General features: G+C 45.3%; 1 pseudogene; it reads left to right on the plus strand.

Annotated features, from left to right (window-relative positions):
- LOC102876509 overlaps window positions 1-7043 on the plus strand; it is a 53283-nt pseudogene that overhangs the window by 1885 nt on the left and 44355 nt on the right.

Genomic DNA, 7043 nt, shown 5'->3' on the forward strand with positions numbered 1-7043 from the left:
TCAGAGGGTCACTGAGGCATCCTCGATGCGATGACAGCCAACAACAGCATCGCAGTCAAGCAAGTCACACGTCCTTCTTTATTTCCCAGCACATATGAAAGGTATGTTTACTCTCTCTTTTCGTCCATTCAGGGTGCAGTAGTGTGGTGAAGAAGTTTGAAATATGCAAGAATTCCCAACATGTGATGCAGAGACAGCAAGTGAGCACATGCTGTTGGAAGCATGGTATAGACAGGCTTGCTCCACAAAACGCGGACCCCAATCTTCCCTTTGTGAAAAAATCTGCAAAGCGCAGCAGCTTCAAGGCAGAATAAAACGAGGCACACCTACTTATAAGTGGACGTGGGCACTATGTTCAGACGGCAGTACTGTCCTGACAGGGAGACAGACCCAGCAGATGAGGACCTGAAGGGTGAGGCCACACGGAGCACGTGGGCCAGCCTGACCCACCTCACTGTGCACACAGAGGATGTCAGGAGCCTCGCTGGTCACCCCTACATCCAGACAGCTGTACCATCCTGACTGGGAAACCGTCTTAGCAGACCCAGCAGGGCCAGGCCTCAAGGAGCACGTGGGCCAGCATGACCCACCTCACTGTGCACAGAGGTGTCAGGAGCCTCGCTGGTCACAGATCTCAGAACCAAGGGATGCCTGAGTGCAGGTCCCAGATGGTCAGCCACACCACTGGGGATGATGAGAACTCCCAGACAAGTGCTAGTTTCTCTGTTGTCTGTTTGATTTGTTGTTGTTAGTTGTAACTGAGTCGACTTAACTCATAGTGACCCTTTGAACAACAGCTCTGAACCTTGTCCTATCCTGGGCCAGCCCACTATTACGGTCACTGTGTCTGCTCAATCTGGTGGGGGGGGGGGCGTTCTTCTGTCTTTTTCTGACCCTCTAACTTTCCAGCATGACGTCCTTTCCTGAGGAGTGTCCTTTCCCAATAGTGTGTCCACAGTATATGAGATTAATTATCACTATCTCAGCTTTTAAGGAGCACTCTGGTTGCATTTCCTCCAGGACATGCATGTTTGTTTTTAGGTAGTCTATGGGATAATCAGAACTGTTCTCCAGCATCACAGCTCACTTCACCTCTCATCCTTAGTCACTGTCCGACTCTCCGATGCATAGGAAGCCACTGCTTCATTTAGGAAGCGAAAATGTCACAGCTCAGTCCTTGGGCCCCAGAGCTTCACCTGGACCTTTTGTCATCAAAACAAAATCGTGACACAGTCGTCTTCAAATCCAGGTCTCCAAATCAGGCCTTGGTTCCCCAGGTCTCTCTGCTTAGCTAAAATTAGACGAGTTAACTGTCACGGCGTCATTGTGAAAACTACAGCTCGCAAACCAAACACAAAAAACCCACATCTGTTGTTATTGGGTCAGTTCTGGCTCATGGTGACTTCACAGGGTTTTCTACAGGAAGGATGCTGGGGGTGCAGTGCTCAAGACCCTGCTCCGTCAGTGGTTTGAACCCACCGGTCACTCCAGGGAGATAGCTTTGGGTGGTTGTTTCAGGAGAGATTACAGCCTTGGATGCCCGGCAGGGTAGTTTAACGTGATGTCAATGGATTTGTCTGTTGGAGTTTATAATATTTTCCAGATTTCAATATTTTCCCCACCAACATATTAGACTGTTTACTTTCTCAGACGCAAAGTCTTCTAATCATCTATGACAGCTGCTTATTCTCTTTATAATGCATACACAGGAACAGAGAGGAAGTGGTGTTTTCACTTCTGACATTGGTTACTTTTCTTTTTTAAAAAATAAAATTTTATTTTAACTGTAATTTTAATGAACAGTTACAAACAAGTTGGATTTTCATTCACTCATTGTTGCACATTTTCCCCCTTGTCCTCACTGCCCCCTCCCCAGTTCACTGTTTTTAAATATTCATTGATTCTTGCACACTTAGCTATCTCCCACGCCCTCCCCCAAATCTTTTCATACATCACTCTCATTGCTATCATATCTGACTCTCTTGGGGGTTTTCAGAGGCTGGGAACCACATGGGAGAAGACTGTCCATCTTTCTCTCGTGGGACAGCTGGTGGATTCAAACCACCTGCCTGTGGGTTCACAGCACAGTTTCCTATCCACTAGGCCATCATGCAAAGGTCGCTACCACTGGGCCAGTGGGCAACATCATGATATATGGAGAAAGGATTGAAACTGTTAATGATCTCATCTTGCTTGGATCCACAATCAACACCCTTGGAACCAGCAGTCAGTAGATCAGGAGATGAATTGTTTTGGACAAGTCTGCTGTCAGGGATCTCTCCATAATAATGAAGAGCAATGATGTCAGCTTGAAGACAAAGGTGCACCTGATTCAGGCCATGGTCTTTCCAATTGCTTGCTATGCATGTTAAAGCTGGACAAGGCATAAGGATGACAGAGGAATTGATGCCCTTGAGTTGTGATATTGGAGAAGAGGATGTTCACAGCTTCAGTTTGCTCTGCTCCATGGTCAACACTCTTGGCACCAGCAGTCAGGAAATCAAAAAATGTATTGCGATGGGAAAGTCTGCTGTTAGGGACCTCTCTAAAGTACTCAAGAGCAACGGTGTCTCTCTGGAGACTAAGGTGTGCCTGATACAGGCCATGGTCTTTGTAATCACTTGTTATGCATCAGAGAGTTGGACAATGACTAGGGAGGACAGAAGGAGAATTGATACCTTTGGGCTGTGGTGCTGGAGAAGAGTATTGAATGTACCCTGGACTGCCAAGAAAACAAACAGATTCATCCTGGAGAGGGGTAAACCAGGCTGCTCCTTGGAGGCAAGGATTCTGGGGCTTCGTCTGACATACTTTGGACATGTTGCCAGGAGGGACAGGTCCTTGGAGAGGGACATCATGCTTGGGAGGGTGGAGGGACAGCGCAGGAGGGGAAGACCCTCTATGAGGTGGATTGATTCAGTGACTGGGGTAATCAGGATAGGTGTATCAGAGGCAATGTGATTGGCACAGGATAGAGCAGGATTTAGGGCTGTTGTACATACGGTTGTTATGAGTCGCAAATGACTCGACTTCACATAACAACAACAACTAAATATCCCATAAACTGCCAAAAGTACAAACAGGTATGTCATGGAAAAGGTGAGTCCTGAATGCCTCTTGGAGTCAAGAATGGCAAAGTTTTGTCTCTCATGCGTTGGGCATGTTGCTAGGAAAGGCTATTCCTTGTTAAAGGACGTCATGCTTGGAAGGGTGGGTGTCAGTGAAAGAGAGGAAAACCTTCAATAACATGAATTAACATGGTTACTGCAGCAACAGCCTCAAGTGTATCGGAGATGGTGAGGATGGCACAGGATAGGACAGGGCTCAGATCTATTGCTCACAACATCGCCATAAGTTGTACTTGACTAGATGACACCTAACAACAACTAGGCCACCAAAGCTCATATGTTGTTATATACCATAGAGTCAGAACCAGTACATAGCTGACCCTCTAATGTGTTTTCAGGGACATTTAATTGCATGAGAGAAGATTGTCCATCCTTCTCCCACATAGATACATTGTTGTTATGTGCTGTCGAGTCCCTGTGAGTCATAGTGACCCTGTGCACAACGGCCCTAAACCTGCTCTATCACTTGCCAATCTTACTGTCTCTGACATGCCCATCCCCATTACCCCGGTCACTGAATCAATCCATCTCATCAAGGATCTTCCTCTCCTGCTCTGTCCTCCATCCTCGCAAGCATGACATCCCTCTCCAAGGACTGATCGCACCACATAAATCAATCTATCGATCAACTGATCTATCTCAAGATAAAAGATGTATGTATTGTTGTTACTAGATGTTGTCAAGTTGAGTACAACTCATAGTCCCTCTATGAACACAGATTTTAATTCTGTTTTACCCTGTGCCATCCTCATAATTTCTGGCCCCCCGAACCCATTGCTGCAATCACTAGGTCAATCCACCTGATTGAGGGTTTTCTTCTCCTTCACTAGTCCACCACCTTCCTGAGCATCATATTTCTCTCCAAGGAACAGCCTCCATAGCACATGCCCAACGTACGTGAAATGAAGCTTCACCATACTTGCCTATAAGGAGCACTCTGACTGCACTTCCTCCAACGTGTATCTGTTTGGAGTTTTTTGAGGGGAGGGCAGTTTACGGGACATTGAGTGCTTTTCTCAAACACTACAACTCAAAGGCATCAATTCTTCTTGTCATCTTTATCCATTGTCCAGCTCTTGGATGCATAGCAGGTGATTGCAAAAACCATGGCTTGAATAAGGTGCACTTTAGTCTCTAAACTGACATCATTGTCTTTCAGAGCACTGGAGATGTCACTGATAGCAGACTCCCAATGCAAAACGTCTCCTGACCTCCTGGCTGGTGGTACCAAGGGTGTTGATTGTGGATCCAAATGAGACAAAATTGTTAACAGATATTTTCTCCATTTATGATACAGATTATCTGGGAGCCCAGGCACTATGAAGATAAATGTGGCATCAGGATAGGAGGTAAATTCGTCAACAACCTGCTTCATGCAGATGATAAAACCCTATTTGCTGAAACAGATAAGAACCTGGAGCACTTGCTGCTGAGGGTCAGGGACTGCAGCCTTCAATATGGATTGAAGCTCAACATCAAGAAAAAAAGGATTCTCACAACTGGGCTGATCCGCAGCATCACAAGAGACAGTGAAGAAATTGAGATTGTTAACAGCTTTCATTTGTTTGACTCCACAATCAAAACTCTTATTACCAGTAGCCAGGAAATAAAAAGACAAAATGGATTGGGAAAGTCAGCTGTCAGGAATATCTACAAAGTACTAAAGAGCAATGTTGTCAGTCTATAGACTAAGGTGTGCCTGATCCAGACCATAGTCTTTGCAATTACTTGCTCTTTGTCAGAAATCTGGACAATGAATAGGGATATTAGAAGGAGAATGGATGCCTTTGAGCTGTGGTGCTGGAGAAGAGTACTGAATATATATATACCATGGACTGCTAGGAGAACAAACAGGTTCATCCAGGAAAGGGAGAAACCAGGCTGCTCCTTGGAGGCAAGGATTCTGAAGCTTCGTCTGACATACTTTGGACATGTTGCAAGGAGGAACCAGTCCTTGCAGAGAGTAGAAAACAGTGTAAGAAAGGAAGACCCTTGGTGAAATGGATTGATTCAGTGACTGGAGTAATGGGGGCAGGTGTGTCAGAGACAGTAAGGTTGGCACAGGATAGAGCAGGGTTAGGGCTGTTGTACATAGTTTCAAGTGACTCAAAGGCACATAACAATATGATGGCATTGCTTATTGGTCCAGTGGTGAAGACTTGCTTTCTTGATATTGAGATGCAATCCATGTCGAAGGCTGTGCTCTTTGATCTTCTGCAGTAACGGCTTCAGATCTTCCTACTTTTCAGCAAGCAAGATTGTGTCACTTGAGTAGAGGCCTGGGAAAATGCTCCAGAAAAGACCACTCTAGAGAGGTCTGATGAGAGGAGGATTGAATGCTTTCTTCCACCGCCCCTCACCTTGTAAGTTTCTCTTGCCTATCCTTATCCATTCGTGTACATGGTGCTGGTGGGTTCCTGCTGGGAAAGACATATGGCAGTTAGAAAGAGGTCACCCTTAGGCAAAGAAAGCATCTGCCCCTGCCAGACAGGCGCAGAAACGCATCTGCCCCAAGGCGCTCACCCTGCAGGGAGCTGTCCTCTCCTTCCTCTGCACATCTGCAGCAAGCAATCCTGCATGAGCTTTGGCCTGAGCCAATCCTCGTTTCCTGCTTGCGATTTTGCCTGGTTATTAATAGCACTTCCTTTTCTTTTACAAAAGTGCCTGTGCTTGGGTGACAGTAGGTTAGGTTCCCAGTTTACATGCTTCCACTCTGTCTCCAGCTCTCACGATGCCGCCATCCATGATGCAGCCTCATGCTCCATCCGTCTCCTGCTCTTGGGGCCCAGCACTGCCACCTCTGCTCATGTTTCATTACAGCTCCGCTCCGCCCCCACCCCGGTCTACATCACAGTGGACACCATTTCCTTACCGCACGCTGTCCACACCACAGTGGACTTCGCCACCTCCGCTGGCAATCTCTGAACAGGTTGCTGCTAATACTCTGTTTTCAGCATCCATAACAAATGACAAAACCCCCAGTCCACAATTGTGGATGAGATTCTAGCTCAGGGCAGCCCACATGTTACACAGCTTCCCTTCTGGGTTTTCCATGCTGGGATCTTAACAGACCACCAGGCTGTTTTGCAAACAAAACAAGGAACACGAGGTTTGAAATTAAGAAAGGTGTATGTCAAGGTTGTACTCATTCACCATATCTATGTCATCTCTATGCTAAGCAAATTATTCAAGAAGCTGGACTCTATGAGGAAAAAGTATGGGCCATCAAATTCAGAGGAAGACTCATCAACACCTTCAGTATGCAGATGTCACAACCTTGTTTACTGAAAGTGAGCTGGGCTTGAAGTACTTGCTGTAGAAGATCAAAGACAGTAACCATCAATGTGGATTGTATCTCAAGATAAAAAAAAACACCAAAAATTATCTGATAGGCAACATCATAATAGATGGAGAATAGAATGAAACAGTCAATGACTTTATCTTACTTGGATCCACAATTAAGACTTGTGCTACCAGCAGACAGGAGATCAAGAGACTTACTGAAGTGGGGAATCTTCAGTCAGAGACCTCTCCAAATGATGTTCATTTGAAGACCAAAGTGTGCTTGATACAGACCATGGTCTTTCCACTTACTTGCTTTGCTGCTGAGAGCTTAACAATGCATAAGGATGACTGAAGGAGCAAATGATGCCTTTAAGTGGTGGTTTTGGAGAAGAGTGTTGACTATCCCATGGAGTGCCAGAAGAACAAACAGATATGTCTTAAACAAGGAACAGCACCTTGGAAGTAAGGATAATGAAGCTTTGTCTCATATACTATGGGTAGATAGATATTTATGTATTTAAATATATATGTACTTAAATATTTAAATATATGTGTGTATATATATACATACATATATATACATATATACGTACATACATGTTATTGTTGTTATGTGCCGTTGAGTTGTTA

The sequence above is a fragment of the Elephantulus edwardii genome, unplaced genomic scaffold (genome assembly GCF_000299155.1).
Source record: "Elephantulus edwardii isolate Elephantulus edwardi_28Jun2011 unplaced genomic scaffold, EleEdw1.0 scaffold00153, whole genome shotgun sequence".
Lineage (NCBI taxonomy): Eukaryota > Metazoa > Chordata > Mammalia > Macroscelidea > Macroscelididae > Elephantulus > Elephantulus edwardii.